At 44.5% G+C, this 26,215-nt stretch overlaps 1 long non-coding RNA gene across 2 annotated transcripts; it reads right to left on the bottom strand.

Moving 5' to 3' along the window:
* Positions 1–3,947: 3,947 nt before the first annotated feature.
* Positions 3,948–22,772, bottom strand: LOC108312673. Of its 2 annotated transcripts, none has more exons than XR_001828741.2 (3): positions 22,616–22,772; positions 5,478–5,603; positions 3,948–4,394 (listed from the first exon to the last, which is right to left on the bottom strand). It is a non-coding gene; the product is annotated as an uncharacterized LOC108312673 (long non-coding RNA). The 2 variants fall into 2 exon arrangements; XR_005202668.1 differs by having other exon boundaries at positions 5,560–5,603.
* Between the last annotated feature and the right edge of the window lie 3,443 nt (positions 22,773–26,215).

The raw sequence follows: 26,215 nt of genomic DNA, 5'->3' as shown, positions 1-26,215 counted from the left end.
TATTGGGTTCTGTGGTTTGTAACTAAGAATCCAAGGTGATATACCTGGGTTGAATCTCAGGCCTTAAAGATATTAGCTGGATGTTTCTGGGTAAATTATTTAACTTCTTTCACCCTGTTTCCTCATCTGCAAAATGAAAAATATTCAGTGCAATACCTCATGGGCTTGTTGGGAAGGCTGGCTGGGGTTTTCATTTGAGTTTTCCAGCCTTGATGTCTCAATGTGCTCTTCTGAAATAACTGTCATTCTAAGAATTCAAGGAATGGGTTTTTGTTTCTCCACCTACTTTGATTCCTTCTACCTCTTTCCTGGGGAGAATCCTCTTCCGGAGCTTCTAGTCAATTCACGCAATTTTGAGAATTGGAACCAGGCTTCCTATAAAGAAGATAAAATTCAAAGTGAGACAGACCTGGGTGTAAATCCTTGCTCTGAACCTCCCAGCTGTGTAACCTCAGGTGAATTGCTCAGCATTGCATTGCATACTTTAATTGCAGAATGCGATTTTCCATGCCCCTGCAAACATCACCAAATTCCAGAAAATGAAATGCTTGTAATGTAAGTGCTATTGTTTGCCAATGGTTTATCAGATGGCGGGGAAAATAGCCATACTGTCATGCCATCAGCTCCTTTGACACAGCATTTAACAGTTTGCAATGTTTCTATATCATCTGATATTCACAACAACCTGGAGTGAGCTGTGCAGAATCGTTATCTTAATTCCTACTTCACAGAAGAAATTGACAGAGAAATTGAGACCAAGTCAGTATTTTTTCTGCTATACCCAAGTGTTAGGGGTGAACAGAACATTTCAATTATATCTTTTGTCTCTAGGACTAAAAGTGGTATTTAAAAGACAATCAATTGGCCAAGTCTGGTGCCTCATCCCTATAATCCTAGCACTTTGGGAGGCCGAGGTGAGGATTGCTTGAGCCCAGGAGTTTGAGATGAGCCTAGGAAACATGTGAAATCCCCTCTCTACCAAAAAGGATACAAAAATTAGTCAGGTGTAGTGGTGTGTGCCTGTAGTACCAGCTACTGGGAAGCTTAGATGGGAGGATCCCTTCAGTCCAAAAGGCGGAGGTTGGGGTGAGCCAAGATTGTGCCACTGCACTTCAGCCTGGGTGACAAAGCAAGACCTTGTCCCAAAAAAAATTTTTAAAAAAACTAAAACTAAAAAATCTTAAAAATAACTAAAGGATGGCTCACACCTATAATCCCAGCAATTTGGGAGACCAAGATGGCCAGATCACAAGGTCAAGAGATCAAGACCATCCTGGCCAACATGATGAAACACTGTCTGTACTACAAATACAAAAATTAGCTAGGCGTAGTGGTGCATGCCTGTAATCCCAGCTACTCAGGAGGCTGAGGCAGGAGAATTGCTTGAGCCCAGGAAGCAGAGGTTGCAGTGAGCTGAGATCGTGCCACTGCACTCCAGCCTGGTGACAGAGTGAGACTCCATCTCAAAAAATATATAAATAAATAAAAATAAAATATCTAAAGGAATAAAATACAATACACTAAAGCTACTAATTTTCTAGTATATTTAACATTAATCTTTTGAACACCTTCCTGCTTTTGGAGGAACTCCCTATTAGGTCATCTGACTATGAAAGCCAAAGAGGACTCTCCCGGCTCCCTGGTTCCTGAACGTGAGCACACAATCTGAGAGTATCAACAGGGTGTTCCAACTCAAGTCTGTGACTACTGAGCAAGCAATCCAATGACACAGAGGACATTGAGACTTTAACTCAAATGACAGTAACTTCAGTGCTAGAAGCTTGAGGGTCCAGTGGTGGCAGCAGTGGTGGCAGCAGTGGTGGCAGCAGTGGTGGCAGCAGTGGTGACGTAGCGGCTAACTGCTAACAAGCACCTCCTCGGCAAAGGGGATCTTCAGCTGTGGCCTAACTTCCTGGGATACATGCATTTCCAGGGCTGGTTCTCTGGTCTTCCATCAACTTTGGAAGCTACTCAATATCTTTTCAGCACATGCATTTTCTTGTTAAAATCTTTTCCTTGCATGCAATAAGCCTAAGTGGTACCCTCAGGGAAACATTCACATGACCTACTGAGATGTTCTCTCTAACTCACCTGGCCTCAGAGCAGGATTTTTGGGTAAACTGGTCTGACTTGAGCTCCCTCCAACCTCCAAAGTCTGGAAGACTTTGTTTTTTTGTTTTGCTTTGGTTTTCGAGATGGGGTCTTGCTCTGTCACCCAGGCTGGAATGTAGCATCATAGTCTCAGCTCACTGCAACCCCTGCCTCCTGGGCTCAAGCGATGCTTTTGCTCAGCCTTTCGAGTAGCTGGTAATACAGGTGTCCCTACCACACCCAGCTAATTTTTGTATTTTTAGTAGAGACGGGGTTTAGCCAGGTTGGGGGCAGGCTGGTCTCGAACTCTCAACCTCAAGTGATCCACCCGCCTTGATCTCCCAAAATGCTGGGATTACAGATGAGAGCCACCATGCCTGGCCTGTAAGACTTTGAGTCGCAAAGGTGCTTTGAGTCACCTATGGGGTAGACCCATACCAAGGATCACAAGGACAATGGGCCAGCTAGCCTCCTGTGTCCTGTGGACCTATGTCCTGTTGTTTACACTGTCAATTCTATCACCACATACAGACAACCTCAAGATACATACAATTCATGATAAACCAGAGCCAGTCTAGTAAAAGCATGCCTGAAAGAGTACTGTGAGGGGGCGTTTTCAAAATGTTTTTAGTGAGCAGCTACCACTAAGAAGGATGTGGGCATGGACTCACAGCAAAAGAAAGACAAATTCATTAGAAAGCCCAGTGAAGACTGTTTAGGAGTTTCCTTGTGCAGAGCAGACACTCTGTGGGAATTTCATAATTTCAGAGTCTTTGGATAAGTCCTATTATTTATCAAAAGGAAGAGGCCGATAAAACTGCAATTAGGCTGTGATGGAATCTTCCAAACTATCAAAACCTACCTCCCATGGGTCTCACAAGCACACTTCACACATTGAATGGCTTTCAAAGCAGTTTCACAAGCTCTCTATTATCATCTTTGTGTTTATTTTACAGACAAGGAAACTGAAACTCAAAGAGGTTAAGTGACTTGCCCAGGGTCACACAGGTATTAAGTGGCAGAACTGGGAATTGAGCCTGGGTCCGCCTGGCTCCAAAAGCCGCATTCTTTCCACTAACCCGTGGTGCTGTTTTCCTTCCCAAGGCAATTGTCAAGATCCTTTGCCAAGAAGTGCTAACAACTCATATCTGACAGTGGATGAACAGGAAGTCTCTCCATGGCCCAGAGACACGTGGGAGAGACTGCCCATGAGATATGAGTGTGTAGGGATGGGCCAGGCTGTCAGAGAGGCTGGGTGATTTCTGGCTTGGTTGTTTTTCTCTGGAAAAGGTCTTGGTGGGGTCATTAATTCAGGAAGGGTGAGGAAGAGAGAGAGGAGTAGCGGGTAAGGCTAGGAAGAAGGCAGAGGGAGAGAGAGAGAGGTTTGCCCTCAGTCATAACCTCCTTCTTCTCCTAAATGGAGTTTGCAGGCCCCAAATCTGAAAGAGCAGCTCCCCTCTGGAAGCATAGGGGGCCCCTTCAGAAGCCCCTCCCAGCCCCAGCTTTCCCCGACCTTCAAGGTTCTCCTGCAGTGCCTGTCCTGGCAGACACCGTTCCTCACACCTATTCCTCAGCTGGACCAGAATTGCTTTGGTGCTGTATTAGGCAACATAGCTAGACATCATTTGGGACAGGAGGTAGGAAATGGAATAACTCTGTGTCTTGGACGGGGTGTCCTTGGAGATGATTTTATTAACATGTGACTTGCTTCAATTCAGAGCCCTCCAAGGGCACAGTCTCCCCTGTCTGCCAGCAGGCTAAGGAGAAGACCTGAAGGAACAGAGGTTTCAATGGAAAGTGCAGCCTGTTGAAGCAGGGACAGAGCTGTCCTTACAAAGAACTGATCTCCCCCTGAAGGCATGGCCACATCCACACTGATTATGGGTTGACTATGACGAAAACACGGGGACCATTCGAGGGACAAGTTTGCCCCACTCTAAATAGTTATTGCTATGAGGGAACTTTCCCCTGAACACACCAGGCCTCTTGTCTGATCTCTTAGCACTCCCTGGGGAGACAGAGTGAGCTACCTGGCTGGTAAACAAGAGCCAGGCCTCTAAGTTTCTTTAATGGGGGGTGCTGACCCATCAAAGATCTCAAGGAGGGAGACTTGGCCTCTCTTCCTCCATCCTTCCCTACCTGGAGAAGCGTGTGGCTTTGTAGATTCCAATTTGCCCGCAGGTTGGTTGCTCCAAGATCCAGTCTCAGGGTGGGAAGTCAATAAGCCCTTGTGGGTTCTCATTTCAAGTCCTTGCTCCAGTCATATAGATGAGGATTGGACTCCATTTTCCTCATTCCTTTGTCTTGGTTCAGAATCAGAAGGGAAAGAGGCAGTATTTATTTGTGTCTCCTCAAAATCCCAGTTGTAAAAAGCGATAGCTATTATTGTTAGTGTAATCATCATCATGCTTCTGAGGCAAATTCATTATGAACAATGAAAACTCAGGATTTTCACCTCCGTTGGTTTCATCAGGAACGTTCCAGCAGGTTTGGGCCATTACCAAGAACCTGCTTGGTCGGGAGACCCCCACCCAGGTGGGCTGAGAGGCAGACATCCAGATAGCACAACAGAACGGATCTATCCTGAGGACCAACAGCCTGAGAGCCTGCAGGGCTGACAGCTCTCCAGGACTTAGCCCCCAAGCAGAGATTCATCCACATATTTGTTTGATCTTTGACAAGTGATTCGTATCAATACACAGGTGTTTTGCATATACACCTGACTCAGGAATATACAAGGTAGGCAGCTGTTGTCCGCCTACCACTGATTATAAACTAAAAGGTATCCTCCACAAAGGAGCCGTGGGGGCAGGGTAAACTTAATGTTTCTCAATAATCCATAATCCTGAAAGAATCCCCAATGCCATGATCCCAAATGTTGAAATGCCAAAAGATCAAAATCCCTAAAGTCTAAAATATTGAAAATGGCAATCCTAAAAGATGAAAATCTTGAAAATTCAATTCTGGAAAAAAATAATGTTTAAAAAATTATTTAAAATACATTTATTTACATTTTTAAAAGATGACTTATTTGAGAAACATATAAAAACATGGCAGAATACTTTATAAACTATGCAATAAAATAGGCAATAATAAAATACATATTTTTGGAGCATAAACATTCAAGTGTGCTTAGGACAGTCCCTTGAGTATCAGAGTCACAAGCAGACAAGCTAGATTTATATGGAAATCATCAAAAAGTGAATTGTATAAACACATATCACTATGGTTGGTAATTATGTGCACTCAGCTTCATAATTGCAGTCACCTGAAATATCATGATGGCCAAGCTAAGTCATTTGACAAGACAGACAAAAGAACCTCAATGGGTCACCACCACAGCATACGCAAGTCACCCAAAGAGCTGAGTTCTAGAGAAATTTTACCTGTCACAAGTGCAAATGTACAAAAAGGACATCTCTTTATTGAGGAAGTCTCCACATTTTTACATACACATACAATGCTTACACACAAAGCCAACATTGCGATAATGTACTTTCATGGAGTCAAATCTGTAAAAAAAAAAATAAATAAAAAATAAAACAAATTAGAACTCTTTAAAAAAGTCTTTACACAATTTATACCCTCGGGATTGGAAATGCAGCAAAGTTGAAATATGTAACATAGCAAATTGTAAAAGATAACACTGATAATTTTAAGTAGTGGAGGAAGAAAAACTTTAAAAATGAAAAAAAGAGAAAATCAAAACAAAAAAGAAGGTTTGACATGAAAAAGTGTATTAAAGGATAGATTATGGGCAATTGCATGGAGATAGGCCATAAGAGCTGCCCAACTTTTACCGTCATCAACTGTTTTGAAGTCTTGCATGGAAATGAATAGTTGCTTTTTTTTTTTCTTTTAGAGCATGGCTCCCCATGGAGAATATGTTCATGTTCGTTTTCCACATGGCACTGCTGCTTTTGAAATTCTTCTGTGATTTAATATACCCCAACACAATTTCCCCATTAGATTTTTCCATCTTCTGTGCCATGTTTCTATGTTGCTTTGGACACCCAGGTACCTATTTGGAATGCACTTATCTACAGGCCACACATTTGGCAGAAACAATGCTGGTAATCAAACAGCATACACACCTGACTCAGAATATACAAGGTAGGCAGCTGTTATCCGCCTACCACTGATTATAAACTAAAAGGTATCCTCCACAAAGGAGCCATGAGGGCAGGGTAAACTTAATGTTTCTTTACAGGCCATAATCCTGAAAGAATCGCCAATGCCATGATCCCAAATGTTGAAATGCCAAAAGATCAAAATCCCTAAAGTCTAAAATATTGAAAATGGCAATCCTAAAAGACGAAAATCTTGAAATTTCAATTCTGGAAAAAATAATGTTTAAAAAATTATTTAAAATACATTTATTTACATTTTTAAAGGATGATTTATGAACAATGGCCCCTTGTCCGTTGTTGCATAAGTGGCTTCTTATCCTACCATATGCACAATTATTTTTGAACCAGTCAGTAACTCTGCTGGATTCTTCAGGTAAGTGTAGCATTCATTCATTAAAACTCCTGAAATTTCATCAGCTGGAAGGGATACTAATGCAGACAACTGGCGCATCTTTAAACTGAAGATTTTACCATTGCCATACTCCATGGCCAATCCACTGACAAGATATAATAACCTTGGTAATAGTGTCAAGACAATAATAAGGTAATAATTCCACCTAACTTGATGCAACTTACATGATACAACTATCCTGTGCACTAATCCCTCTTCCAGAATTTGGCTTTCAAGATTTCAACATTAGGGATTTTAATCTTTTGGGATTGTGATTTTCTGGATTTTGGATGATAGGGTATTTAGACTCTAGAAATTGTGATCTTTTGCAATAATGCCTCTTGGGATTATAATTGGCACTGCTCCCAACACCACTGCAAAGGGCCTTAAGATCAGCATCTGCTCCCTCTCCCCAACTATTCCTCCCCTCACCCCTAAACACTCCATCTATCACTCCACGCCACATATCTTCCTGATTCCTAGCGTACAAACCCTTCCTTCAGAAGCAGAGTACCGAAGTCACTTACAATACACTGACAGGTTGTTACAAGTAATGTTGAAATCCTCATTGTCCCATTGTCTCGGGCCAGAGCCTTGTTAGGTCAGCTTTGCAAAAGTCTGCCAGGCGTCCAAGTGTCTAGCAGAAAGAAGGGGCTTACTCACTCCCTTGTAGACATTTTGACATGTCAGAGCCAGAGAACAATATAGCTATGGAGTCATCACAAGGTATAGGGAACTGTGTATCTGTGTGAACATAGAAACGTGCATGTGTGTCTGCACAAGCCCAAATGTCTGAATCTGTTGTGCCCATCTCTTTGACAACCCCAGTGTGTCTCAGTTTCCAACTAAGGATCAACTGCTGGGTTTTTGTGAATTAGCAAGGAACCAGACGGAAGAAATGATTGCCACAGAATGCTTATTAGCAAGGGGCTTGGAGGGATAATCTAATGAAGGGGGTTAGGGGGATTGAGAATGTGTTTACATAATACTTTAGAAATCATTAAGGAAGCGGGCCAGGGACAGTGGCTCACACCTGTAATCCCAGCACTTTGGGAGGCTGAGGCAGGCAGATCACTTGATACCAGGAGTTCAAGACCATTCTGGCCAACATGGGAAACACCGTCTCTAGTAAAAATACAAAAGTTAGCTGAGTGTGGTGGCACATGCCTATAGTCCCAGTTACTGAGAAGGCTGAGGCACAAGAATTGCTTGAACCCAGGAGGCAGAAGTTGCAGTGAGCTGAGATCACGCCGTTGCATTCCAGCCTGGGAGACAGAGCGAGAATTTGGGATTCTAGAGAGGTAACCTAAAGCTTCCTAATGCCACATTGGCCCTTGGCACTATCATGGCCTGGGAGACACTTTCTGGGGTCATTGCACACTGTCACTTCTAAGGTTTGACTGTGTAAATGTGAGGTACCATTCTCACTTGCTCCTTGTAATTGGGTGTGTCTCTGTGCTTTTTGCCATCTCTCAACTCCTAACATTTCCTTCATGCCATTCCTATAGATCTTAGGTATGGGTGAGGCTTTCAAGAGCGGGGTTGGGTCTTGAGTCACCTCTGTAACCCAGCACCCAGCAGAGCCTGGCACAGGGAAGAAGCTCAAGAAATGCTGGGAATGGAAAAGATGCATTTGGCTGTCGAGAGTATACAGATTCTCTCCTAATTAACAACGCATCATTTTAGACCCTCCCCAGAGGCTCTACAGTGAATCATCTGATAGTTCCTGCTGAAAGCTTGGCTGAAATATTAATGATCCATGGGGGGGGGGGAGGTGGAACACAAACATCTTTTCAGGGTTTCTCAAGCATTTCCACCCTAAGAGGAGAGAGGTGAAATTGTGTTCCGTACAGGAGTTTCCAGACATAGCCTAAAAGCATAGAATCACCACTTAAAGAGCTGACATTTCATTTCACCCTTGATTTTGTTGAGAGACAATAAAACAACCAGTAATATATGGAATGTCTGCCTATTAAAAGAAATCATTGCTATTGTGGACACCATCCATTATGATGTCCAGTGCCCCCTTTTCTTTTGCCATAGGCAAACTCATAAAGAGATGAAGTGAATCCACATGGCCTGGAATGGAAGGAAGACCCTATGTGCTTAGCCCAGCAGAAGTCAAGGAGGCCCCTGCTGTTCTCAAAGCCAGGGAGCATGGCCAGAGAACAGACAAGGGCAATACCTGATCTCTGCAGCTGCAGAAACAGGTAAGAAGACCACCAACTCAGAAAAAGGAAAGAGGGCTTCCTAGAGAAAGTGACAGCTAAGCTGAGAACATGAAGGTTGTGTAGGAGTTCACTGAAGCAGGAAGGGAGAGCGTTAAAAGTCCCACACAGAGGATAGAGCATGGGAAAAAGCAAGTATGAACATGACCCGTTTGGAAAAAAGGAAAGTAGTTCGTTATGCCTGAAACACAGAATATAAGGGGGGAGGGGTGGAAGATGAGAAACGCTGAAAACGTTTTTATCCAAGGGCAACAAGATGACATCAAAGGGCTTCAATAAGGGAAATACTTAGCCAGATAGACATTTTCAAGATATTTCCCAGGCAAAAATGTGGATAACAGATGGTGGGTGGGGCAGAGAGGATCTGGAGAGACCTAGGAAGATACAGTTGCTGTACTAGAGATGAGGTTGTAGTGGCTTTGATGGTAGAGAGGGGATAGAGAGAAGCGATGGATCTGAAATATATATTTTAAAGGTAGAATGAGTAGGACTTGGTGAATGGCTGGGTGTGGGATTGAGAAGAAGGAGTCAAGGCCAGCTCCCAGCTTGTGATACTGGAGACAATACATTCGCTGGGCCATGATTTACTATGGGCTGGGTACCCATGCACTCTCAAGGACAAGACTTATGCCCAGGGCTCTTCCTACATAGTGGGCCAAGTCTAATATATCTCATCAGCTCTGTTTCAGCTCTCACATATCTGTGACTGGATGGAAAAACAAGTGGGCTTCTTTTGCAGATCTCTCTTGGCTTTGTGGGAGGAGGTAATAGGAAACCTGCTTAGGCTTCCTGGTCTGTCTTGTACCCCAGCACAGCTGGCCAGAAAACCCTGCAATAGTGGCAGGAATGGGAGGCAGTATGGAGAGCAAGGAGGTGTGAGGGGCTTGCCCAGCTGTCACTAGAGCAGTATTTTGTTTCCATTCAGTGCTTAACCCTGGGGAATCAGGATCTCTCCATGGGGAATCCAAGAGGCAAGAAGGAGTGAATGACGAAAACCAGGTTCCTAAGCCATATTCTAAGCTCTTGTCTTTGTAACTGTAACATTGGCACATGGTAAACTTTAACATGAGCACATTGCTGGAATATGCAATGAAGAAGGGAAGGTAAATGCCCTTCTTAAGCCACAGCAGCAAGATCTTCCCCAGTTTTCCCAGTCAATTCTAAGAAGGATTCCTACCCAGGGCCATTATGAGCAGAATTCCTCTTGCAGCCTTGCAGAGAAAGTTCTAATTACATAGCTCCTGGCATCTGTCTCTACAGCAGAATTCCTGATGAAGCCCCCAGGACTACATTCCTTGGATCCAACCCAAGCTCTTAGGAAAACTGGCACTTGGAGCAACCACTCAAAACTAGGGAGACTGAGAGAGAAGGGGGTGGAAAGAAGGAGCACTGATTTGGAAGCAGACCACTGTGCCGCACAGCCCCAGACAGCACCGTCAGCAACCACCGTATCTACGTGAGAGGAGCCCTTGGGCGTTGACCAGGTGGAGAGTCCAGCAACCTTGTCCCACCCCTGGATGCCTGACCTGACTGCATCATTACACACACACACCACGAAGCCTCAAGCCTTGCATCTATGAGTCCAGCACACTTGATTCCTTTCACAGGTTCCATATACCACCAACATCCCATGCCTAAAACAATACACTGTTTCCCCAGGCCTGAATTCACAACACTTACGTGATGTGTCATGAGAATAGAAGTCCACGAGGAAAAAACAAATGTCATAACGAAAGAGCCCAGGTAGCTTAATACCCAGGTGATGGGTTGACAGGTGCAGCAAACCACCACAGCACACATTAACCTATGTAACAAACTCGCACATCCTGCACATGTGCCCCGGAACTTAAAAAAATAAAATAAAAAACTAAAGAACCCAGGCTTGACAAAGCAGCCCAGGAAAACCAGTCCAATGGCTGAGGAGAGTTCCTGAAATACAAACGCACTCTGCTCCCCACCACATAGCCATCAACTCCGCCAGGCCCAGGGCTTGTTATCCTATCCCTCCCATAGTTAATGAATGTGTCCTGTGCTGAGTCTGCCAGGCCCCTACACAGCTCCCCCACTCCCCCACCAGCACTCCTTCATGACAGGCCCAGGCATCCTGGGCCCCTTTCCAGCCAGAAGGCCGCATTGTTGACATTTATGTCTGGGCCACTCAATGACACGATTATATCAGAAACAAAGAAATCATACTTACAGTAAACTTTGAACCAAAAAGGAGAAATCATTAAAAAGCTGGGTTTCTCCCCAGTGGCCTTGGCAGAAAGAAGCACAAAGAAGGAGATATTTACGCATGGGCTTCAGCATCTTTAACTCCCTCCCCACTCTTTCTCTGCTCTATACTCCCCCAAAATTCATACATTGAAGCCCCAACCTCCAATGCCTTGGTATTTGAAGATAGGGCCTTTGGGAGGTGATTAGGTCATGACAGTGGAGCATAAGAGACATGAGAGAGATGATTTCTCTCTCAATACTGCATAAGGATGTAACAAGAAGGCAGCATCTTTAAACCACGAAGTGAACCCTCAACAGACATCGAATTTATCAGCACCTTGCTCTTGGACTTCCCAGCCTCCAGAACTGTGACAAATAAATGTTTTTTTAAGCCATGCAGTCTATGGTATTTTGTTAAAGCAACCCAAACCAACTATGACTCCCAACTCAGCCTGCTGGCCCATGGGCCTGAAGACTGTCCCCATCCCCCAGGCTCCCAGGAGTTCCCTCATGTAGCCCCTATCTGAAGGACTCTAAGGCAAGGGAATTTTGAGACAAGTTGTAGAAGAATTGAATAAAGAAGACAATCTAAGAAGAAAGGCTGAGTGACTCCGCTGCGTAGCTTTTAGGTGCTGGTTAACAAGATTTGGGCAGCAATAGGTGTTATCTCCCCAGCAGAATGTTCACTTTGAGAAAACAAGGACAATTCACTGTCCATTCCCTGTAAAAACCTCAGTGCCCTGGTCAGTGTCTGGCATCATTTGTCAAGTGAGTGAGTGAACGAGTGAATGAATCTCTTTTGGTCTCTGTAACCTTATAGAGGCTTGTTATACAGACTTGACAGAGGAGAACACTGAGATTCTAGAGGTCAAATAAACCCCAGGCAGAAAGTTGCAGATCTTGGACACCGATCTGACTCTGTAGACACATAGCAAAGATGCAGATCATTGTCAATATAGTTCCATGAACTAGATCAATGAAACAGAATGCTTTTTTTCTTCAAAATGCTCAGGACACTTTGCACTTGCTTTGTTTAGATTATACGTCAAATACCTACTCTATTCATAGCAATGTGAACCTCTCACTCTCTTTTTTGTCCCATCGTTTTACATGAGATGTAGCAGAGTGATAGTATTTATTACACTTTACTGCAATTATTTTCCAGCTCCTCATTAGACCATGAATTCCTTAAAGGCATTTTGTTTACCTCAAAATCTCCAGCACCTAGTAAAGTCTTCACAAATGTCCACTGCATGAATGAATGGATGGATGGATAAATATGTACAACATCTTGCGTTTTAAAATACTTTCATTTTCAGTATCTCCTGTCATCTTTCATGTTATTTGATGAATTACTACTATTATTAACATTAAGCACAAAAAATCCACTTAGAGGGAGAACAGTCTTTTGCAGGAAAATGCTTTGAGGTACTTGGGATAGCTGAGAATCATGAGAGCAAGAATGTTGACACAGATAGTGTTAGAAAGGGGGAGCTTCGCTACCTTGGGCAAGAGGCAAGTGGGTGAATTTTCTGAGACCAGTGAAGAGAAGAGAAGACAGAGGATAAAGAAAGAGGATGCAAAGATAGAGAAGGACTTAGACTTGGTAAGGTGAGGACCCAATGAGACTCTTCATGGTGGAGGGAAGAAAGGATATTTTATAGATGGTCTAATACCTTCTACCCTTCTGAACTGATTAAATGTCTGTCCTGTAAACCTCTCATCTCTCTTTCTCCCGTCAAAACCAAAGTAAAATAAAAAGCAATAAACCAAAGCACTTAGGTCAATTTTACTAACCTTATCCTTGCTTCTTTATAAGTAGAACTCTCAAAAGGAACTGGGCTTCATGTTCAGTTGGCATGGTACAGCACAGAGACTGTATTTGGAAACTGGAGAAGATTCAGACATTTGGAGTATGTTCATGGGCTTTGGAAGGAGAGGGGGTAGGTTTGAGCTTCTTTTCCCACTGTCTCACTGAAATGGAGGCCCTGTTATCCATGTGTAGTATACTCTGTGAAGAACCTGGGGCCTGGAGAGATCAAGTGCCTCGCCCAAGGTCACACAATTAGCAGTTGATAGAAATAGAACATAATTAAATTCCGGATACTTGACTTTAAATCCCTTGCTTTACTTGTATCTTGATGCAACTTCACAAGGATTATGTCACTATCAAAGGGGTGGGACATGAAGCTAGAATTATTTTCAGGGAGCTTGTGTTTTAGACAGCATGAGCCAGGATTCAGCTCCCTGTTCTCCTTCACCACAGCAGAACCAGTTGCAGCTTTCCTGACTATTATCTACAGACCCTGGATAAAAGCAATAAAATTCCAAACCTATAGTCCCCTTGGTACAAGGTCCCAGAGCCCTCTAATGCCAGCTCTAACCTCCAAGACATGGAAAGAAGGGGATGCCGGAGGGCTTGTCTGTGGCTTTGCAGACTACTCCAAAGCAGACCCAGAGCATGGCAGGTTGAGCAAACTTGGCAAACAGAGGTCCTCATTACATGTGTCGGAGGTACTCACACACATAGGCTTTATTAGGGACAGGCCCCAGGAAAGGGCCAGGATAGCATAGGAGAGTGTTGGCCCACCTGTCTGCCCATCTTTTTAACACCCAGGGCTCACATTAGACAGGGCACAGGCCATGCTCAAGGAAGTGGCTGAGGATCTGCAGACATCAAGCCTGCCTTCTGCCTGGCCCAGTCATTACCATGTAATAACTGGCTGGCTAGGCCTCAGGAGATGAGCTGCTGAAATTCTGCCCAGACTCCACCAGGGCCTTCCCAATGCTCCTCCAGCTCCAACAGCACACACAGTAGGTGCAGTGCTCAGCAAGTTCTTTGAAAGACTGAGGAATGAATGAATCTATTTGGCTCCAACATGGAGTGATTTAGGAATTATTACTACTCCCATCCAATCCTCTTTCTTTCTCCAGCAGGTGTCTGAAATGCTATGACTCCTCATTAAGACAAATATCTCTTAACTGGGAAAACACTAAAAAAAAAAAAAATTTAAAGAAGTAATTTACAACTTGGAATAAATGACATTTAATCTTTATTAAGGACCTACTGTATGCCACATCATATATACCATCTCTAATTCTCACTGTAGCCCTACGAAGTGGGTTTTATAAATGTGATCAATAAGAATTAGATTAAAATTAAGTTGGGAGGAATGTATTTGAAACCATGGACCTTCTGGCTCAAAACCAATGTTTGGCCCACCACATCATGTAGTATTTAAGGGAAGATTTGATGTAGGCTGAGACAAGGAGAATCTTTGCTACAGGCTTGCAAGGTGACAGGGACACCACCTAGAAGGGAAAAGGATGAAGAGCTAGATTCCAGGCGCTCGTCACTTTCAAAGTATTTGTTGACAGAGTTCAGGGGGCCCTTGAACTTAGGAATAATTGCATCTTTATTTCTACTAATTCTAACCAAAGAGTATTCAATTATGAATGTGGACCACAAACCACAATAGTGTAAGCAGTTCCTGTAAGGTTGCATGAATAGAGATCATAGTTTTTTTTAAATCACTTTATAGTTGGCAGAGCATCTCAAAATATCATCTGGACTCATTGAAACTTTAAAATTATAGTAGTTATTAGCCAGGCACAGTGGTTGATGCCTGTAATCCTAGCACTGTGAGAGGCCAAGGCAAGCAGCTTATTTGTGCCCAGGAGTTTGAGACCAGCTTGGGCAACATGGTGAAATCTCATCCCTACAAAAAATATACAAATTAACCAGGTATGGTGGCATGTGCCTATAGTCCCAGCTACTCAGGAGATTGAGGCAGGAGGATCACTTGAGCCTGGAAAACAGAGGTTGCTGTGAGCTTAGATGGCATCACTACACTGTAGCCTGGGCTACAGAGCAAGGCCCTCTCAAGCAAATAAGCAAGCAAGAGGAAGGAAGGAAGGAAGGAAGGAAGGAAGGAAGGAAGGAAGGAAGGAAGGGGGGAGAGAGGGAGGGAAGGAGGGAGGGAGGGAGGGAAGGAGGGAGGAAAGGAAGAAGGAAGGAAGGAAGGAGGGAGGGAGGGAGGGAGGGACGGAGGGAGAGATGGAGGGAAAGAGAGAAAGAGAGAGAGAGGGAGGGAGGGAAAAAGGGAGGGAGGAAGGAAAGAAAAGAAAGAGAGAGAAATAAAGAGAGAAAGAAAGAATAGTAATTAGACCAACTACATAATTCTTGTTACGTAATTGTTAATATAAGAACCATTTATAGTACTCTATCCAAAAATTGGAGTTTTTAATATTCTTATTGCTGTATTTTATATAATAATTTTTTTCATTGTAATCCTATGTATTTTTTAGGATCTATATTCTACTCTAAGAAGGTTCTATGGGCTTCAACAAATTGCCAAAATATCTGTGCACGAGAAAGCTAAGAACCTTTGGGTTAGAAGTCTAAGGTAATGGTTTACCTATTGTTCAATTTTACCTAACCCCTTGAAATCTATATTTTATTAAGTGAAGTCTTTGGCCATTGATTAATTACCTGGGAGGCTTGTTAAAATAAAGGTGTCCTGGTTCCACATCCAAATTGCAAAAATAGAACCTTGGAATTGGAACCTGGGAATCTTTACTTCAAGTGGCTCTCACCAAAGCTGTCCCATATGGTGCCCCTGGGTGGAAGGAGCCCCTTGGTCAGCATGGTTTGGAGTGGACTGGACCTCCCTGGCCTAGTGGAACAACCTGCCCAGCTTCACCTGGGGATGCTGATCCTTCAGGTGATTTCCAGTGCTCGCTAGAGCTTCTCAGTGAACAAGAGGATTAAAATTAAGGTAGAAACTGGCAGGATTCATTTTCTGGTCATAACCCTGTGGAACAAAACAGGATTTGGTCCAGATAGGACAAAGTGAAAAGAAAAAAAAAAAAAACAGTAGGAATCAGCAGATGGTGATGAGAGCAATCCCTAGCTCCCTTCATTGCTCATTAACATAAGGCACCACCACAGTTTACAAATGCCATGGCAATGACCCAGAAGCTAATGACTCTTTCATAGAAAGCTCTAAATAGTCTCCCTTCACTTGCATATAATTAAAAGTGGGTTCAAGTGAGTATAAATACAGTTGCCAAGAGCCCATTTTTGTTGTTGTTGTTGTTGGTTTGTTTGTTTGTTGTTTGTTTTTGAGATGGAGTCTCACTCTGTAGCCCAGGCTGGAGTGCAGCTGCATGATCTCGGCTCACTGCAACCTCCACCTCCTGAGTTCAAGTGATTCTCCTACCTAGGCCTCCCAAGTGGCTAGGATTACAGGTGCCCATCACCACACCTGGCTAATTTTTTGTATTTTTAGTAAAGACAGAGTTTCACCATGTTAGTTAGGTTAGTTTGAAACTCCCAACCTCAAGTGATCCGCCTACCTCGACCTCCCAAAGTGCTTGGATTACAGGCATGAGCCACCACGCCAGGTCCCTCAAGAGCCCATTTGTTGCCAACTCTGGGTGCATTGCCTATGAGTTAGCCCTGCTCTGTAGGGAGGAGTACTGTTTAGTAAAAAGAACCCCCTCAGGCAAAGCCCCAATCTGGGGGCTCACCTGCCCTGCATCATCATCGCCAATTTGGGTTTTTGAGTTCTAGTTCCTTGTAAGTGTGGTAACAAATTATCACAAACCAAGATGGCTTAAAACAATAGAAGTTTATCCCTCACAGTTCTGGAGGCCAGAAGTCCAAAATCAAAATATTAGCAGGATTGGACCTCTCCGGGGCTCTAAGGAGAATCTGGTCCATGCTTCTCTCCTACCTTCTAGAGGTCTCTGGCAATCCTTGGGATTCCTTAGCTGGCAATGCATCCCTACAATCTCTGTGCATCTTTACATGGTGTTCTGCCGTGTGTGTCTCTATGTGTCTGTGTGTCCAAATTTCCTTCTTATAAGGATACCCATCCCAATACCCAATGGATTTGGGACCCACATTAATCCAGTATGACCTCAACTTCACCTGGTTACATCTGCAGACTCTATTTCCAAATAAGTCACATTCATCGGTTCCATGTGGACATGAATTTTGGGGAAACAGTATTATAGCTGACCTCCATCCCATCCCCAGGAGACAACTATTAGGGAAGTAAAGCAGTGGTTCTCAAAGTATGGTGCCAGCAGCAGCCTCACTTGGGAACTTGCTAGAAATGCTAATGATCAGCCTCCAGTATCAGCAATTTAGGGGGGCCCAGTGATACACACTTTGACAAGTCCTCTAGAAAGTTCTGATGCCTCTTCAAGTTTGAGAACCTAGAAACTATGGGTGATCTTCCCCCCAGTTGAATTGTTGATTCATTCAACAAGCATGTAGAAAAGAGTTCACCTGCTGCTGGGTATGCAGCCGTGTTTAAGTCACAGTCTCTACCCACTCGGAACTTATGCTCCGGTGGAGAGATCAGCACACAGGTTGAGATAAAGCACATGGACTCATACGCCCCTGGCAGTTATCCTTTGTGACCCACAAAAATGGCAATTTCACATGGTTCACCCTAAACACAGCACAAAGTTTCCAGGTGCACCACGAAAGTCTCCCAGAGGATGTGCTCACATATCCCGAGGTTGAAGAATAATTCAGGAAAGGTTCAATGAACAACTGAGGGAGGGAAGTCCAGATGAGGAAACCATGCATGCAGATAGTAGGATGTGTGAGAACCAGAGACAAGGCTTCCACCGGCTCTGTAAAGTCCAGGCTGACCTTACCCTGGCTTCCGCCTTTGCCACAGCTTCTTCACAGTCACCTTAGTCTCAACTAAGGGAAGTTGCATCTAGGCACCAGGACAGTAAAGCCCCCAAGCAGGTTCTGCCAGACTTTTGATGTCTTCTCCTAATCCATGAGCACTGAGATGACCTCTCCATCAGGCAGGTGGGCACAGTACCTAGGGACTCCCATACTTTTAAGGGCCCACAAAATGTTTTCATTTCCTTAAAATCCGAAGGAAAGATAAATGAACTGATAGAATTGAATTAAATGTTTTAATTTTCTTTTTCTCATCAGAAAAAAAATGAAATGTTTAGGGCCCCCAATGATCTATTAAATTATTTTCATATGCTTACTTGAAGGAAGGGGCCCTCAAATTCACAGAAGTCATAATGTGGCCGTGAACAAGAGAGCTTCTGAATAGTGATGGTAAGAGGCCAGGGTCCCTTGGGTCAGCTTCTGGGATTTCATGAATATTTAGTACAAAGAGTTGGTGGGGGTGGCCCAAGAGATCCCTTTCTCCCAAGGTTTCCAAGGGTCTCCACCATCTAGATGTTCCAGCCCAATCTCTCCCATGCTCCCATGGGTCTCCTGGATACTTCGTTCCCACTGGGAATGGAGGAAGCAGCCACCAAAGAAGAAAGGTAGAGACAGGAGCAGAAAGAAGGCGTTCTGAAACCCTGAGGGTGGGGTGCTTCTGAGAAACAAAATCAGTCACCAGCAGATTGAGAAGTGGGAAGGGGGCCTTGAAAAGTCCCCTAAACCTGAGCGGGGTCTAGGCTCTGCCTCATGGGCACTGTGTCACCTGAGCAACGTACTCAACTGCCCCAAGTTTCAGTCTTCTTCTGTAAAAAGCTGTGACTTCTCTATTATCACCAAATACTTCTCATTAGGTATTAAATAAACTTCACCCAACTATTTCTTGTGAGGATTCCATGAGATATCACTAGTGCACGTAACTCAGGTCAAGTGCATACTAGGTACACAGAAAGAGTTAACTTCCTCTTCCATTATCAATCTGTATCAATAAAATGTCACTTGGTCGCCTTCACCTTTTTATTTCAGAGATTTAGGAAGGCCCCTAGCCTAAAGATTACTTTACTTTTTACCAAGTACCACTTTGTCCGAAATCCTGCCATCAGATATTCATCCTATAAAGTCGGCACCGCTCTCTCCCCAGTGCCTCTATTAATATGCATAGACTTTGAAAGAATTATTTTATCAGCTATTTTTCTCCACTTATCATGATTAATATGGAATAGGCTCTCAGCAAAGACTGTCTCCCTTCTCCCAGCCACCATTGCAAGGTAGCAAAATAAGGTGACCTCAAGCCATCCCTCAAGCTGACAAAAATTTCTGCCTTCAGTTTTATGAGGTCTCTGGAGCAAATGGTTTTTGGCCTCTGGCCTCTGTGATTCAGGAAACTTCTCGTAGTTTCATAACTTAACGTTGTAAATCAGACCATATCTCTGTCCCCCTCAGCCCTGCCCAATTGCTTCTCATTAGCTCTAAAAAGAATTTGAAGTGTTCCCAGTCCAGGACACTTAACTGTCTTTCCTCCTTGTCCCCCGTCCCTCCTGACCTGCTCCCACCACTGTAGCCACATCAGCCATTGATAGTTCAAGCTTGTCTTGGGCTTTTGCATGCCTGCGTGGAATCCTCTTTTCCCTACTGTCCTCTGCCTCCCTAACTCAAGTCATTTGAGTCATTGCTTAACTGTAGTTGTTTTTGTTTGTTTGTTTGTTTTTTGGTTTTTTTTTGAGACAGAGTCTTGCTCTGTCACCCAGGCTGGAGTGCAATGGCACGATCTCTGCTCACTGCAACCTCCGCCTCCCAGGTTCAAGTGATTCTCCTACCTCAGCCTCCTGAGCAGCTGGGATTACAGGTGCACGCCACCACACCTGGCTAATTTTTGTATTTTTAGTAGAGGTGGGGTTTCACCATGTTGATCAGGCTGGTCTTGAACCCTTGACCTCAGGTGATCCACCCACCTCTGCCTCCCAAAGTGCTGGGATTACAGGTGTGAGCCACCACACCCGGCCTAGCTGTTGTTTCTTTAAACAGATCTTCTCTGACCTTCTCCCACCTTCCCCTCAACACACACGGGTCATATCTCCTCCCATGTCAGATACAGGATTAAGTAACGGTATAATTGATGGTATGATTGTGAATCAAATCAGAGTATCCTAAATATGAGTGTGCAGTGACTCCTCTGTCCATCATTCACCAGTACTCAATATGCATCATAATTCAGATTGCTTTCTTTTAATAGTGGGTCAGCCAAGTTCTTTTTTGCAAATTCTTCAGCCCTTTTCATAAAGTTCCCAGTGGAAGAATTCCTTCAGGTATCAGGATATAGGCCTATCCGTACCGCAAGGATATACTGGGTGCTGTTCTTTTTCTCATTTTCACTCTTATATCCTTCACCTGGTCAGTCTGAGCATCGCTGGCCTTGGGAAGACGTGGGACTGACAAAGCAGAAACTGGGTGATTTTTTTCATTTCCAAAATAGTTTCTTAAGATTCAAAAAGGAAGGCTTTAGGGCAGAAAAGTGCAGAGTTTAAGCTATACCCATAAAACTAGAAAGAGCATGGGAGGAAAGACAAGCTCACTCCTGCGTCAGGGGCACCTGGTCTGGCAGGGGAACAACTAGACCAGAAGTGTGACATTGCAGGAGATGGGAATTTGGCAGGGAGCACTAGAATGAAAAGGACCAAAACTGGCTTAAATAGGGAGAGTGGGGAAGCCATAGGAATCTGCCAGTCAGTACCTGGAAGGCCTCCCACCACTGCCTGCAGGCTATAGCCTACCATATAAACGAGCACTCCAAACCAACTGGGTAAAGAAGCCAGCTTAGCTATACACACCTGTACCGCACCTGTGAATTGTCCATTGATCCTACAGAAGAAAGTCATCTGCTATGACTTGGGATTTGTCTGAGCCCCATCAAACTCTCCTTCTAGCATACCCCCATTTTTTCCATGACCTGAGACAGATAAACCTCACAGAAACCACAGGTAGGATGGGAGAGAAAGCCCCAGAAATGGCCCTAATAAAGGCTGGTCAATGGGGAAACACGCTCTTGTTAAGACACAGAAAATGCTCAAGTTACCCTATCTCTTATAGTCAGGATTTTGGTATTCAGAGTGAGTAATACTAAATCTGTAGTCCTCCTCATCAGATTACGTCTTGACACCACTGTGTCACACGTTGTGCATGCATGGGTCTACTATGGACATGGCCTGGGTTGGTAAAGGAAGCTTGGTCTTCTCAGCCTCTCTGAAATCTCCACCTTTTACAAATATCCAGTTAACCAAGTATTTTTGGATGCCTACTGGGTGCCCAGTTGCTGAGGATACAGGGATAAGCAAACTACAGCTCCTGTCCTCAAGGATGGAGAAGAAATAGTCACCTTCACAGAGCTCCCAGTCCTCCACCAATAACCGTGTTCTGATAGCCAACTCCAGGTCAGGCTCTATACTAACTGCCTGACATCAGACATGTCACTTAATCCTTAAAATATGTCAGTCTTTTGCTCCAGGTCACCCAGCTGGAGTGATGATAAACACATGGAGAAGTGGTTCTACCTTTTCCTTGCCAGAGGAGATACAAAGAATTAAAAAGTCATTTTCTCCTTTTCTGAACAAATAGCCAAGGAAGAAAATTAACATAACTTCTGTTTTTGCGTGTTTGATTTGGTTTGGTCTTTTTCTTTCTTTTCTCCTCTTTGTTTCTTTCTCTTTCTCTCAGATGAGGGGAGGTGGCTCTCACCTGTGAGGGGAGGTGTGGTGAGGCACAGTGTCTCACCAGTAATCCCAGCACTTTGGGAGTTTGAGGTGGGAGGACCATCTTGCGGCCAGGAGTTTAAGACAAGCCTGGGCAACATACTGAGACCCATCTCTTTAAAAAAAAAAAAAAAAAAAAAAAAAAGGCCAATTGTGGTGGCACATGCCTATAGTCCCAGCTACCCAGGAGGCTGAGGTGGGAGGATCGCTTAAGCCCAGGAGGTTGAGGCTGCAGTGAACCAAGATTGCACCACTGCACTCCAGCATGGGCAACAGAGCAAGACCCTGTCCTCAAGTGAAAAATAAGCAACAGGCAATTTAAAAAAGGAAAGAGAAGGAAGAGGTGACCCATACCGAGATGTTATGTGTTTTCCTTGAGATTGGGGAAGAAGCTGGTTTAAAAGTCTCTGATGGTAGAGACCTGTGGCACCAGATAGTGGATACTGAGGCTTGGGCCTGGAGGGAACACAAGATAACAAGCTGCGGGAGCCTCTCCAAGAACCCCTTGGCCCAGGGTTGGGATGGAGGAAGATCAGGAGCCCCCTTCGAAATGGTACTTTGCAGGCCATGAGCAATTATTCCTTCATAGTGGATCCAAGGCCAGGAACATGCCTTTAGATCTTGCTGAATTACCTAATTCCCAGGGCTTCCTTATGTCCTCAAAAAGGAAAGAAAGAACCCCTCACTCCCCCCGCTGCCCCACCAAAAAAGACATAACTAAGAATGAGTTGCCTGCCAGCCCTGGCAGGTGGAGAGCCAAGCCAGATTTATTTGCTTAAGAAAAATAAAGAAAACGTGACGCTGCTCACACCCAAGTGTCTCAGAGCAAATCCGCACAGGTTCCAGCTGGTGCTGGGAATTTCACGCACCCAGCCTCCCTCAAAAGAACACAGGGCTTTGCAGGCCTCTGCCCCATTAGAGAACGACCCTTTCCCCACTAAAACCATCACTTCTGGCTCGGCATGGATGAAGGCACAACGCAGCTGGTGAAAGTGCAATAATTAACCCGAGCACTCCTGAAAGACGATCACAATAATTTATATTTCTCCACCGCCCTCCATCCCCCCACGAGCTTTCCAGATTTTATGGCCATGACTCACCTCCGCTACTGCTGTGGGGCAGCTCCAAGGGAACGGGCTCACTCACACCCCACCACTGTTTAGGCAGAACTTAAAAAAAAAAAAAAAAAAAAAAAAACCACCCAGCTAATTACAAGTGAAACGCTCCCTGTCAAGAGCAGGCCAGCTGACTTCATGCCTGGGCGGCAGAACAGCGATAAAACTCCCAAGTTGGTCCTTATATTTTTTAAAAGTCAGATTGCTCAGCCATGATCTCACAGCCCTGCACCCCAGCCAGTGGCCCCGAGCCAGTCTTTGAAATATGACCTCAGACGAGGCTGGTGACGGAGTAGCCCTTTTTGGCAGGGTTCATCTTAAGTCAGTTTTCCTATACGGTCTCATCCTTCTCGAGCTGCCTGGGAAGGCCCGTGTGCCCTCCCCATACTCCCCAGCACCAACTGCTTGCTTGACCCAATGGCGAGGCCACCAACGGTCCCGTGTGACAGCACCACGCTTTCTCCCGGCAATCCACCCTTCTCTCTACTCCTGCACATTTCTGTCTGTACTAGACATTTGGCTCTTAGCCACAGTCGCTCCTGTAGTGCGATTCAACTCCATTCAATCAGCAAATGTCTACTTGGAGCCATGATAGCGTCGTGGCTGAGAACACAGCATTTGAATTAAGAAATAATATGGCTTTGTATTCCACATCTCTCCATTACTAGCTGCATGAATGTGGGCAAGTAATTTAATCTGAGCCTCATTTTTCTCGTTTGTAAAGAGGAGGAAAATGACACATACCCCACGTGTCTCTTGATGTAGGAATCAATGCATAACATGGTGGTAAAGGCAACAAATTGTAGATTACATCCTACCAGCAACAATGATGGCCTTCTGGGTGGGGTGGACATCCATATAAGAATCCTTCACATTTCAAAGGAGTACTCTTGTTCAGTGATCCAGATGGCTAATGTTTTCTGATGGTTCCAGGCTTTATGGTCCTGAAATTCCTTTGGACGTCATTCTGGGACTCTCTCTTATCTCTATATGATCAAAATGTTCCATGAAGATAACGTCAGAAAGAAGACAGTGTCCTACCATCAGCTGATACTCTCAAACTATATCATTTTCCTTTGGGACTTAACAGAGAGGGCTCTGCAATCCGGCTTCCCAGATTCTCCCAGTTCAACCTGACTTGATTTATAAGAGCTCAGGAGGCTGCCTGGTGTGGAAGACTGACCAAGCACTAGATTTGCAGCAAGGAACTCTAAATTTCTAGCTGTGCGGTCTTCAGGAAGTCATTCAGCCTCCATGAGTCCCATTTTCTTTCTCTGTATACAAAGTCTATCATCCATGCTCACTGTGAGGATCCAATGTAAAAATGGAAGAAAGAGCACATTATGTCATACTACGTAGGAGAAACAAACTGTCCGGTAGCAAGTGCTCCCCTGCAAAGAAATCGCCACCTGCCTCAGAGTATCTCAATTCAAATCAACAATTGCTGTGCTAGGCTTCGAACCAGAGGAACTAAAAGGACGGATTTTAGCACTCTTCCCCCAAGAATCTTTCAGACAAGATGAGAAATCTACCCAGAACCCATCTGGGTTCCCCCAAGCCACCCTGCAAAAGAAATGGCATTGAACTCACGAGAAACTACAGTCTTCACCTTTCATGGGAATCAAGCCCTCGCTGCACTCTCTGCAGGCAGCTGACAGGTGGGCTCTTCATGTTTCTTTGGCCCACCCACTCCTGGGTCACCTGGAATGCCACCAACCCATGAGTGAATGCCTTCTCTGATTCCACAGAAATTCTTCTTGCTTCAGGAATTTTATCTTTACTGAAGATTTGGGGAATCCCAGGAAGAAGAAACATTATGCGGGACACATCGTATTTCACCATCTCCCTGGTTGCTCCTCCATCCCCTGCCACTTAAGTACAACTACAGACACCCACTTGGGCTGTGTCATGTGTCCTCATCTCTGCTCTCCTGGTCTCGCATCTGCTGCCAGAGAGAACTCACGTTCTCGACAAACATGGGTGAAACTCTCATGTCAGGGTCTGAGAAAGTAAAGCTCCCGTGGTAATATCACAAAAAAATGCAAGAACTCCTAGAGTATCAATCAGAATTTAAGTATCATGCAAAAGATGTAAGATCAGTGGTACAAATGTGCAGAGGTGAGAGCAACTTCCCAGCTGATTGTGGCATCAAGGACTACCTCTTAAACCAGGCAGGAACAGCATGAGCGAAATCACAGGGTCTGGGTGGGGATGTCACTGGCATCCTCCCCAGACTCCTTCAGGGCCACTTAGCTTAAGAAAAGGCAATCTCCATGAAGTAGAGCCTGGATCTGCTGTGGTTTACAGGATGGTTTGGAGTTAGGTCTCAGCTAATATTTCAAGGTTGTTTTGTCTTGTTTTGTTCCATAGACGTTTATGTCCACAGAGACCTCTCCTGGATAGATTCAAATACACATGGACCCTGGCCTGACTCGCTTAGTCTCATCCCCACCTTCGGCACCATTAGAAGCATCTCCTTTTGACATCACTTCTCTGAGAGAAAATCCTAAAGAAGACAAAAGGACAAATATGTCCTCTACTGTTTATGAAATCCATTTTTCTGAGGCTGAAGTAGAAGTGGAATGCACTAGACAGGCTTTTCTCGGGGAGACTTTTCCAGAATAAACCGTATACATGGGGGGCATACGGAGACCTCAATTACAATGAAAAAAAAATGTACCAAAAATTTTCATTTGGGGAGGTTGATTTTAAGTGGAAACTTCTTACCCTTTCAGCTAGACTCCACAAATTGATTGCAAAAGCCCCATTCAAAAAACAAAACACACACACACATAAATCTATAGAGGGAACAGGCACATATTTCTATCCCCAATATGCCACTTCAAACACGCTGTCAGGTCACATCACTCCAAATAAGGAGAAAAAGAAATACAGCATCTTTGAAAAGAAAGCTGAGAAGGCGAAGGGGGCCTGAGGTAGGAGAAGGAAACGGGGGAAGATTACAAGTGACAGGAGTTTCCAAAGAAAGAGATTAAGATAACAGAAGTCTGTGCAGGAGCAGTTGGGACATGGGGACAAGGAAGAGGTGGAGAAGCTGATGTGTCATGTGGGGGAGTAGGAAGGGGGTACCTGGAGAAGGAAACGGGTCCTCACCTGGAGGGAGGGAGCTCTGATATGGATTATGCTGCGGCTCCAGGCGTTCAAATGTAAATCATAAATCACAGGTTGGTGTTAAGAGCAAGTGAGGCCTCGTGTTGGCTCCCGCCTATAATCCCGGCACTCTGGGAAGCCGAGGTGGGCAGATCACTTGAGGTCAGGAGTTCAAGACCAAACTGGGCAACAGTATGAAAGCCTGTCTCTACTAAAAATACAAAAATTAGCCAGGTGTGGTAGTAAGCACCTGTAATCCCAGCTACTCAGGAGGCTGAGGCAGGAGAATGGCTTGAACACGGGAGGTGGGGTTTGCAGTGAGCTGAGATCATGTCACTGCACTCCAGCCCACATGACAGAGCGAGACCCTATCTCAAAAAAAATAAATAAATAAAAAGAGTGAGTGAGGGAACAGGGCATCTCAGAAGCTCTGGATTTTTGGCTCTGGTTTTTTTTATAATGCCCGTTGGTGAA

The sequence above is a fragment of the Cebus imitator genome, unplaced genomic scaffold (assembly GCF_001604975.1).
Source record: "Cebus imitator isolate Cc_AM_T3 unplaced genomic scaffold, Cebus_imitator-1.0 Scaffold8, whole genome shotgun sequence".
Classification (NCBI taxonomy): domain Eukaryota; kingdom Metazoa; phylum Chordata; class Mammalia; order Primates; family Cebidae; genus Cebus; species Cebus imitator.
The sequence above is the reverse complement of the archived record's forward strand: the minus strand, read 5'-3'. Positions and strand labels throughout refer to the sequence as shown.